Genomic DNA, 11,972 nt, shown 5'->3' on the forward strand with positions numbered 1-11,972 from the left:
AGAGATCAGCATATTGTTAGTCAGCTCAAACCATGATCGTAGGCTACAGATACTAATTTGTTCTGTATAACATGTTTCTTTCTTCAGGATTTCCAGTAATGTGATACAAAAAGAAATCCACAAATATGAATATACTGTAACAACAATTACCATGGTAGGGTATGACTAACCAAAGGCATTACAGCTTATAAAATTTAATATTTCATTCTATGCCTAAATTGTAACATTCTTTATTCAAACGGATTATTTTTACAACTCTTTCTGGCTCATAATTGCACTTTTGGATAGGAGTAAAGATGGGAATAATTATGTAAAATAAATATGTTAAATTATTTATTTTAGTGAAAATATACTTTAACACAATAGCTGCCAGCAGTATTCTGGTGATGTTGCAGAGACAGAAAAAAAAATACAAAAGCTGGGCAGAGTGGTTCACACTTGTATTTTCAGCATTTGGGATGTCAAGACAGGACGATCAAGGTTCACGGACAGCCTCAGCTACTTAGGCCCTTTCCAAATCAGTGAGACTCTATTTCAAAATAAAGACTAAAAAATAGGCCTAGGAGTATAGCTTGGAGGTAGAATGCCCCAGGTTCTATCTTCAGTACCGAAAAAAGAAAAAAAAAGAAAATACAAGCATTCCATAACCTTTCATTTCCTTACTCAAAAATTGTAAAGAAAATACTTCAATTCCATTCAACATTATGATTTGAGGAGCTGAATTGTTTTACATGATAAAAGTATAATTAGAATTGCCCCAACCTCGACAATCTGTAAAAGATTAAACTTTAAAAGCCTATGAATATCAATAATGAATGCTTTCTTTGCTTCCAATTATATATTGATTATAACCAGTGTAAGAAACTGGTGAATCAATTAGCTTGATAAAATGGGTACCAAAAGGTTCATGAAAAAATAAGCTCTATTATCCCTAATTTTTATTTTGTAGATATTTTCTAAATGGTGTGTGTGTTTGTGTGCATGCACATGCGTGTTACTGGGGCATTCTACTTCTGAGCTACACCTCCAGCACTATTTTTTTATTTTTTAATTTGAAGCAGGGTCTCACTAAGTTGCTGAGAGCCTCACTAAGTAGCTGAGGCTGACTTTGAACCTGTGAGATCCTCCTGTCTCAGCCTCCCAAGTGCTGGGATTACAATCATGTGTCACCACACCCAGCTAAATGTTGTTGCTGTTGTTGTTTTTTAATACACAGGAATACAAGCTGTATACACACAACTCTGGAAATATTGAAAAAGCCAAAGTAAAAATGTCTAAATTCTAGAGTAGATCCACTTAGCGTGAAAGAAATGTCAGAAATCTCTTATTTGTATGCAGATTGCTCAAAGGTTTAGAGTTGTGAAAGCCATAGTTACCAATAAACACAATCTTATTTGAATTTTATTAAAATCTGAATCTACATCAAATAAAGGATAAATAAAAACAACGAAGAGAACAAATATCCAAAGTGAAAATGTTTCACAACTAAATTTCAGATGGTGTTCCCATCACTCAGTCTTGAGGAACACAGCTCCTCCCCTGGGGCCCTGACTCTCCTCTCTCAGTCCAGCACTCATTCAATGAAAGCACTGATTCTCTGAGTCTTTCTCATCCTTAACCACACGGCCTGGGTCAGTATCACCTGAAGGCCAAGGTGCCATATTCAAAAAGTAGGTGGACAGTGCTGCAGCTCTGCAAGCTGCCAGGCGCTGCAACAGAACCGCTCCTCTGCAATGGACGGTGCTCCTTCTGGAGCCAACCCTCATCTAAGAGCTAATGGTGCTTCAACTTCTCATCCAGGAATAGGAGTACTGAGGAGGGTGAGGCAAAGGGATCTCCCTAAGCCAAATGGATACGACAAAGAGGAGTTGTTTCTTTCTTTCTAAGCAAATTGCTGTTAGGTTGAAAACTGTAGCATGTCTAGAAAAGGTGGCTTTCACCAAACCAGTGTTTATGAATGTTAGCATATCAAAGGAAGAACATTGCTGTGTGTGTGTGTGTGTGTGTGTGTGTGTGTGTGTGTGTGTGTGTGGTTCTGGGGATGGAACCCAGGGGCCTTCTACCTCTGGACTACACTCCCAGACCTATTTTATATTTTATTTGGAAACAGGGTCTCACTCAGTAGCTGAGGCTGGGTTTGAACCTGTTGATCCTCCTGTCTCAGTCTCCCAAGTACTGGGATTACAAGCATGAGCCACTACGCCTGGTGAACATTGCCATCTTAAAGCAACATATTTACAATTTTTTAAAAAGTCTATGTGAAATAGCACTTCTTAAACAAATTGGTGTAAAAATGGCCAAAAATGTATTAGAGTCACAGCCACAGTCTTTAGAGTGGTTCTTAGTCTACCTTGTTAAAAAATAGAAAAAAGAAAGAAAAAAGAATAAATACACAGCAGCAAACTTTTGTCCTACTTTCACCAAGTTCACTCTTCATTGTTGGAGCATAAGTGATTTCTGCCTTAGAACTTCAATTTAAAAAACAGAAGCCAAAGCACACATATCAAGTGTTATTCCTCAGTGCAGCTGCAGAAAATTTTAATTGAAAGAAAATTTAATTGAAAGAATAGTGACTGAGATTAGGCAAAAGTGGTAAATACACACCCAACATAACAACTACAACTTAATGCAAAAGGAGTGAACAGTTCTTTATGTAAAGTCCAACAGTGAATGCAGATGGGATGAGCATCGGTGATCTGTCTTGCTGCCTTGAATACAGAATGGATAATGCACTCTCAAGATTTAATCTATAGTAAATACACTTTAGAAACAAAATTTACTTGATATTTTGACAAACTCACTCTGCATTCCTTGAATTATTTTCTGTAAGTGGTAATTCTTACATTATGAATAATTTACTGCTAGAGCTAAAACAACTAAGTATCTGTTTATGTAGTCATGCTTAAAATATCTACAAACCGCAAGGTCTATGTTTACCTAAAAAAAGGAGCTTTTCAAAATAAAGATGTTGATAATGTTCCTAGTGAAAGGCACTGGGCAAAATCAACCTACCACTACCTTCAGACAGAGCACCCAGTGCCATGGCCTCTCTGATAAGGATGAAATTCTTGAGGATCTTAACAACACCATTCCTCCCCTAAACTTCTTCCTTCTACATAGTGTCAGATGTTATAGTTTGTAAGATGCATAAATGATTTTAGGCAAAATTAAAATCAATCTACAAAGAGAAGAGTAGAGCCCAGAGTGACCTCCGTAGAAGGCGCTCTCCTCTGGTGATGATATCTTTCAGCACACATCCAGGATGGACCCGATTGAGACAGAGCATTTCTGATACAGCAGCAATCCTTCCATGCACTCTTACTAATATTTCAAAATTCCAAAAAAGGCATAAATATTCCTTGTCCCATCATTTTGGGGTCGAATACTGTCATGGCAACTACTTTAACAGAACGCTGCCCCTCGGAAGTTCTGACCTCTACAAGCAGTGAATGGCACAATGGTGAGGACAGCAGAGAGAGGGTGAACTGCCCCTCAGAAAAGAGCTTTGATGGAGTATCCCTGGATCAAAGGAGAGGGGGATCGGTCAGGGAGGTAGGTGGAAGAGAAGGATTTTAAAATATATATAATTTTTTTTTGTGGTACTGGGGTTCCTGGAAGCCCTTCTACGTCCGGGCTACACTCCCAGACCTATTTTATATTTTTGAAACAGGGTCTCTTAAGCCAGCGCTGCTGGCTTCGAACCTGCGCGATCCTCCTGTCTCCGCCTCCCAAGCGCGAGGATTACAAGCGTGCGCCACCACGCCCGGCTTTTAGGAGTATATATTTTAAAGTAACTATCTTGTTTATCCTGGATCCAAATCTTGGATAACTGCAAGTTCATGCAAAATGCATTTCTATTGTGTAGGAAGAAGAGCAATCTGATAGGAAAAACACAGTTGCAGGGGCAAGCCTGAAGACAGCTCTCTCACAGGTGCTATTTCCTTGGTCAGTCTTTTGATGTCTCTGTATGCTATCTCAACCTCCTTATCACTGGGACAGGTGTTGGTAAACTCACCCCTACTATATGCCACTGGTTAAATATCTCCAGATGTCTGTCATTCTTCCTGGGAATATCAGAGCCGCAGTATTGGCCACCACCTTGATGATGTACAGTTGAGCAGCAGGTCGCAATCTGCTAATGTCATTTCATTGCCATCCAGAAATAAGCGTTAATGTCCTCCACACTATTTTCGTCCATTCCCTCAGGGAGAGGAGGATTCAGATGCTCACCCCGGCTCTGCAGTGTCGCCTAGCGCCTGCTCCAGTGTTTCTTTGGCTTCTAGCCTTGAATCCTTGTTATAAGCAGAGAAATTGGCAAAGATGTCCACTCTGGCAGTATTCGACTCTGAGTGTTTTGGTGAGAGTTTTAAGCACTTGGGAGAGTCTATGACTTCTTCAAGTAACACATCAATCTTACTTACATTGGTTTTGACCTCACTGTTGAAAGTTATAAATGGTGGATGGGTCCGGGAGCCAAATTCTGCAGGTCTGCAAGCTTCCTTTTTAGAACAACAGTTCTGACGCCAAACACAACTCCTTTGACCTAAAGAAAACTGAAGGACTCCGAGAAAAGGGATAGTTGCCTGTACTTTCGCCATCACGGCCAGCCTGGACAATGAAGAAGAAGCCCCTGGAGAAGCCTCTCCCCGGGGGGCTCCTTGTCTTCCTCCTTGGGCCGGCTGTCCTGGTCGCCGACCACTGAGGTGCTGTGGCTCCTCCGGCTCGCTGGGCATCCCAATCCCAGCTGCATCTGGCCGCGGCCTCTGCTCCTCCGCACCACCCACCGAGCGCTGGACTCTGAGGCAGGCGGCCGCAGCCCTAATTTTTTAATTTAAATTGGGGTTCCTCATTGTGGCTGCAAACGCCTTTGAAAAGATTGCACAATGAGGCAACTCGGGACCACTAGCTACAAGACTGCAATTAGAGGCAATGACCGTACGTTTTTATTTAATTTTCAGAACTGAGGCTAGAGTTTTTTTTAAGTTTCCTAAAACATCAGCATAATAGTATCATCAAAATTAGCATTATTGCTCTTTCTAAAGATTTTATTTCACCATAAAGTTCAAAAGAGAGTCAATCATTTGCAAGTCACTTGCTCTGTTGAATTATGTAACTTCCTCTTTTTCTAAAAATCTCAGCCACATGACAAACCAGCCTGCCCTAAACTCCTTATTTCAACCTGTGTTCCAGACACATCCCCTCCCCGCAAGGTTCTCATGCTACATCAGCAAGATTACAATCAATGTTTTGTTAAACAGTAAAACCACCACTTGAAACACTCCTCAGCTGACTTCCTGGGAACATATTTGTTTATGTAAGTTCTAAAAAATCCTACTTTAAAAAAATATGTGTTCCAGAAAAGAAGTTTGTAAATCATAGTTTTTCATCCAAACTACCTTCTATGTGAACAAAAGTGTTCCCTATTTTAAAAGAATTTTAAAATAAACCATGTGTAAAGCCCAGACACTGTGAAAAGTAAATACTTATCCCTTAGTTAATATAGTTGTTAAATTGGAAGTAATAGAGAACATTCCCATGTAACAATCCCTATAGCTAAATTAAATATTTGTCCAGATAGTGATGTTAGAAGGCTAATTTTTAAAGTTCTTCCCTCAGATTATTTTGTCATATTGAAAAGATTATATGATGTTAAAGACTCCATCAGTCACACACCATGACTTTTATAAGTGGTAAATATTGTAGGATGACATAACAATAAGTTGATCATAATTTATAAATATAAGTTAATTTACTTATATAAGTTGAGTCCCCAGACCCTTTACAGGTGGTAGGAATATTATTGGTTGGCTTACCAATAGATAAAACATAACTTGTAAATATAAGCTAAGTTAACTTATCTTTGGATCTCCTTTCAAAGGTGAGTTGAATTCTGCTTTCCTAAAGAACTGTAACAAATTTTACTGTATTTAGAAATGCTTCCCCTCTACAAAACAGACATATATGTATATTTTAATTTTAGTGCAAAGTTAGTAAGTTGTAATTCTCAGTTTTTAAAGGCATTTCAGTTGTCTGGTTTCATTTCAGTCAAATGGTTTTGTTTAAAGTCCTATTTCAGTACTGTCATAATTTCATAATATTCATAATTTCAGTACTTTCAAGACTGAATAGGAGGATCACCGGTTCGGAGTTAGCCTCAGCAATTTAGCGATACCATTTCAAAATAAAAAATAAAGTAAGGCTAGGTGTGTAGCAAGGAGGAAGAATTCCCCTGGGCTCAATCCCCAGTAACAACAACAACAACAACAACAACAACAACAACTAACAATATCCTATATCTGACCTTCTTTGACTGGCTGTCATGAATAATATTTATGTGGAGAGAAATCTAAAAACATATTAATCCAGTTGACACAAAATTCCTATAACAAAAAATAGAAAGAGATGATCAGTGATACACAAAAATATACTATCGTGGGATTGAAATAGCCATGTTGGTGAAAAGGATGCAGTGCTTTTTATACATCAGTGTTCAAGACAGTTTTCATAGGAATACTAACTTCAATAGTTTGTGGCCATTTATATTTAGTTTAAGTTTTAATGACACCTAGAATATTTTAGAGCATCTGAGTCCTGTTGAGGGAGTAAAATCATGCACATCTCTGAGTTTCTGAGTGAACCCGTACTCTCCAGGAAGTATGTCACATTGACATTCGAGTTGCCTGGGCACCATCCTGTGTTGGCCAGTCCCTCTCTAGTACACAGGGAAATACTTTTTCAGTACACTACAACCTGTTTTTTTAATTTTTGTTTTAATTAATTAATTAATTAATTAATTTTGCTGAACTGGGGATTGAACCCTGGGTCATTATACCTTTGAGCTATATTCCCAGCCTTATTTTGTTTATTTTTTATTTTGAAAGAAGGTCTCACTAAATTGTGGAGGGCTCACTTAGTAGCTGAGTCTGGCCATGAACCTGCGATCCTCCTGTCTCATCTCAGCCTCCCAAGTACCGGGATTACAAACATGTACCATCACTCCCAGCTCTGTTTTTTATTTTAACTGTAGAATCTGCCATGGAATTTTTCTCTCAGTTGTGAGTACATACACCCTTAAAAGGGATGCTAAATACTCACTTCCATATCACACTAGCCAAGTGTTCCAGATGTTCAGAATAATCAACCTGCACTAGTTATATTTACACAGCCAGGAAAATGCATAATTTCAAAACTGTATTCATATGGAAAATCACTTTAGTTTTTTTCATTGGTTTAACTTCCTGTGTGTGGGTAATCAAGCAAGCACATTAATTTGACCTTTGGATCTGACCCTAATGCTGCAGCTCTTGTTATAACCATTACCATTTTCACATGATCTGAAGTACTCTTCTTTTTTTTTTTTTAATCCCTGTTGTTTCTTGAGTATTAATCATTCTTTCATCTGACAGGAACTTACTCAAGGCTGGGGCTGGCTGGCCTTTAAATGGTCTTTGATTTTGGCACTATGTCTAAGGAACTGAAAATGTACAATTTGGGAATTATAATATTTTCTAATTCCTAAGAACTTAAAACAAGGTTTCTGTAATCATTGATGTTAAAAAAAAATTCCATCTGTGAGAATGAGGAATAGGTTGAGACTGTTTTCTCTGCCTGCTAGTGTGTGACCCTCACTCAACTCCAGTGGTGTCCTCTCAGCAGACTGTCACCTCAGTCACATTATTTATGTTTAGTACTCTGTTAAACTTTTAACTTTAATTGAGGTCCCTCATTGTGGCTGCAAATGCTTTCAAAAAGATTATACATTGAGGTAAGTCAAGACCACTAGGTAGAAAAAGGGAATTCACTATGTCAGCCTGCACATATTTTTATATACTTTTATTGATGTATTGTAATTATTCATCCTAGGGAGGTTCAAATCATACCAACAGGCATGCACACAGGTCTTGGTGTGATTCCCTAAAAGTCCCTAATACAATCTCTATGGAAATGAATATGGAAGATCCTCAAAAGACAGGAATGAATCCACTACATGACCCAACTATGTCACTTATCAGTATCTTTTCAAAGAATTGTAGTTAGAATGCCATAATGATGCATGCATATTCATGTGTATAGCAGCACACAAGTACACAGCCTGAATGTACTTAAAGGGTTCTAGTTTTATTTCTGAGGAGTGAACTCTTCCCCAGAAATTGGTATTATGAAAGTCCAAATTTGACACTGTAGAGTAGGAGACATCCCAATAAACCCAACATCTGTGTAGGAGAGAAAATAACCCAAAAAATCTGTCAGGAATAATATCTGGCTAGACACAAATAGCTGAAAGGAAGAGGTAAGCCAGCCAGCCAAAAGTCTACATAAAGGTACGCAGGGGGACCAACATGGATGATCATAAAGTTATTCCTGTGTTTTATGCTTACGAAGAAGTTTCTTTCTTTCTTTCTTTCTTTCTTTCTTTCTTTCTTTCTTTCTTTCTTTCTTTCTTTCTTTTTGGTGGTACTGGGGTTCCTGGAGGACCTTCTACCTTTGGGCTACACTCCCAGACCTTTTTTATACTTTTTTTATTTTTGGAAGCAGGGTCTCTTAAGCCAGCGAGGCTGGCTTCTAACCTGCGTGATCCTCTTGTCTCTGCCTCCCAAGCGTGGGGATTACAAGCGTGCGCGCCACCACATCCGGCTACGAAGAAGTAGTTTATCAGTAGTTTTCTTTGAAGCTATTCTTGCTTTCTTACTTATAGTCATTTCTTTATAAATTCTCATGTGCACACTGAAAAAAACTACTAAGGAGACAAACAGTCAGCGATCTGTTTTATGCAGCGCCTTTTGGGATGGGTCCACCGGCCACGGAAATGAATCAGTCCCAGCCTGGCCGTTGCAGTCATCTGGGTTCCTGGGGAGGAAGTAGTCCTGTTAAGCCAGTTCTTTGGGGGGTAGGACTAAACGTGAGAACGCCGCTCCTCTCTTGAGATACTGCTTGCGGGGCAGACTCTCTCCACCTCCAGGGTTCTGCTTTCTGCCCTTGCAGAGGTCACGGGGGGAAGGGGGAGGGACCTCCAACTTACCATCCTGGCCTTCTGATGATAATAGGTGAAGATTCGAATCTCGAACTACTTCCTGCTGTCAAGGGGTATCGTAAGGGGGCCCCTTGGCCGGGAGAGGTCGGGTCCTCCAGAAGTGGGCAGGTGGAAGTGTAGCTGCAGCAAGAGTCAGAGGTTACCCTGGACAGCTTGGTGATGTGCGTTCAAGGAGACTTTAACAGGAGAGGGGCTATTAAAAGTAAAGGCAAATCGTGAGAACAGGTCCCAGGTTGGGCAGGAGCCCTTTCAGATATGAGGTAGATTGTCACTAGATTTATTAATAAGATAGTAGCATTTTCCCTGAGGAAGACATACACTGCCCTTTTAGCAGTTCTTTATTAGACCAGAGTCATTAATAGCAGCATTTTCCTGAGAGAGACACACACCACTCTTTTCACCAGTGAGTGGGTTTGGGTCCGTCTGTCAAATAAAAACATGCTATTGGGTCAGGAGCATCAGTAACGGATTTCAGAGGTTTAATACTTATGGCAGTTTGGGATTCGAAGAAGGAGAGCACCATAATATGTAAATAACTGGACCTGTTAAAATAAAAACATCAAAGAGAATTATGCTGAGAAAAACAAAGTTTAGTAGGCCCCAACACTGTGCAAGAGAATTTGTCATGGGACTGTTGTAATGGAGCCCTTTTTAGATATGGCCTAAGCCTCTGACAGAGCAATTTTTGTCCTGTAAAAGAGGGCATGTAGTACGTGGGCAGGAGAATTTGCCATCAATCCCCTGGACCGAGATTTGGGAAGGGAAACTAGGGCCTGAAAGGATGGAAAGACTAAGCAGGCAACCAAAAGGAGACTGGCTTACCCTGTACCTGTAGAGTTACCCTGGGCCATCAAGGAGGATTGAGGTTGAGGGATCCAGGAGCTGTCAGTGTTCGGCCAGGCCAAGCAGGGCCAGAGATGGGTCTTGGTCTGGATGGGTGGTCCCCCTGTTTTGAGGCACCTGGGGCTCACTGCTTTTCCAAAGGCACTAGTCTTTCTAGTGGCCATTTAATCCACACTTGAAACCGGCTCCTGGAGGTGGCTGCCATTGCTGTCCTCCTCCCCTAGGTGGTGCTCATTGCCCCGAGGGCTGACCATCCTCAGCTGGCTGCAGGGCTACTACCAGGGCTTGGGACTGTAAATCTCCCATCTGGCGAAATCAGAGTGAATGCTCCACTTCTGCCTGTTCCTCTCTGGAATTAAAAACTTGAAATGCCATGTTCACCAAATCTTGGATAGGGATTTGAGGACCATCCTCAGCCTTTCTTAATTTTCTCCGAATATCAGGAGCTCATTGCCCAATAAAATGGGTTGCTAATACAACTGAGCCTGCCTCAGAAGATGGATCTAAGCGGGTATAGAGGGTAAAAGCCTCTTGCAACCAATTAAGAAAAACCTCTGGGCTTTCATTTGGACCCTGGGTGATTTCCTTAAGCTTATCATAATTAACCGCTTTATGGGAGGCATCTTGCATACCATCAAGAAGGCATAGTAAAATGTGATTTCTGTTTTTTATTCCTTCACCCCATCACTATAATTCCAGTGGGGGTCCTCAGAGGGAACTGCAGCTGTTCCGGTAGGGAGCTGTGAATTGGTTAGGTGAGCCTGGTCAGCCCATTCCCTATCAGCCTTCAAAATACGACTGCATTTGTCTGGAGTTAAAGAAGAGGTTAAAATGACATGAAGATCCTGCCAACTTAAATCGTATGCTTGTACAATATGTTGTAATTCCTTAATCAACCGAAGAGATTGGCAGAAAAGGAACCTAGTCGCTTTTCAAGTTGAGCAAGGTCAGGAAGGGAAAAAGGAACATGGACACGGACCATGCCTTCTGTACCAGCCACCTCACAAAGCAGTGCCAAGAGGGAAGGGGGGTCTCTGGAATGGGTATAGTGACCTACAGGGGTAGGCGAGGGGAAGGTAAGGGTTGGTCCCTTAAGGGAGGAAGGCAGGGGAGAAAGGAGTGGGTTAGAGTGAGAGGCTGCCCCGGAATAAGATAGCGACTGTCTTGTGGGTCAGGGTCATCAGGAAATGGGGCCTGTAACTCAGCCGGGTCAGACTTGGCATCCATGTGGCATCGCAAAATGGCGGCCGTGAGTCAGCAGAATTGCAGGCCTATGACCCAGAAAGACCAACAGATGGCGCCTGTGAGTTGCCACATGGCGACCAAGATGGCAGCTGCGGCTGGCAGGAATCCCCAGCCAGCATGACTCGAGCAGTATTGCTGGGAGGGGAGGAAAGCTGGGAACTCAGGGACAGAAAACCCTGTATGTACAGCACCTCTGACCATTTACTGGACTGTTTTCAAAAGTTACTGAGAGCAGTCAACATTCTAAGATCCAACATACCCATCTCAGGCCATCAAAAATCATTACCTAATTCATATGTTGGCCAAACCTTTGTATGGAAAAAATTAGCTGCTTGGGGCACAGTTCCCTGGATAAACACAGAGTCTGGAGAATAACCAGAACACAGCCTTGTGCGGACTGGGAATCCCAGGGTTCCACTTCCTGCCCTTGCAGAGGTCACATGAAGAGGGAGGGACCCCAACTTATCACACACATATAAAGCTTTAATATTTTATGAAAGTGTACACTGTATATAAAAAGGCATATGGAACAAATAGGGTTAGTAACAGAACACATCACTCAATTTTGTAACAAGGATGAACCAAAGCAAAACAAAAGAAAACAAAATAATACCTCTATTAAAAAAATACTGGCTCAATCAGTCAGTCTCCACTAGCTACCCACCTTTAGCAGCTCAGGGGGTTGCGCATTGTCTTTTGAGATGTAGAAGCATTTGGTTTCAAGTTTTATTAAAAAAAATTGATTATATGGCTGTCATCATTTTTTTAAACAAAGAGATTCTTTCTTTCTTTCTTTCTTCTTTCTTTCTTTCCTTCATTCTTTCTTTCTTCCTTTTTTCTGGCAGCTTCTTCA

The 11,972-nt window shown here is 40.8% G+C and overlaps 1 pseudogene across 1 annotated transcript; it reads right to left on the reverse strand.

Moving 5' to 3' along the window:
- Positions 1–3,854: 3,854 nt before the first annotated feature.
- LOC308262329 (chloride intracellular channel protein 4-like) lies at positions 3,855–10,180 on the reverse strand (annotated as a pseudogene). Its single transcript has 4 exons — positions 10,126–10,180; positions 7,096–7,147; positions 4,590–4,818; positions 3,855–4,543 (listed from the first exon to the last, which is right to left on the reverse strand). The product of its transcript is annotated as a chloride intracellular channel protein 4-like (transcript).
- Between the last annotated feature and the right edge of the window lie 1,792 nt (positions 10,181–11,972).

Source organism: Muscardinus avellanarius (assembly GCF_963383645.1).
Source record: "Muscardinus avellanarius genome assembly, chromosome: 4".
Taxonomy (NCBI): domain Eukaryota; kingdom Metazoa; phylum Chordata; class Mammalia; order Rodentia; family Gliridae; genus Muscardinus; species Muscardinus avellanarius.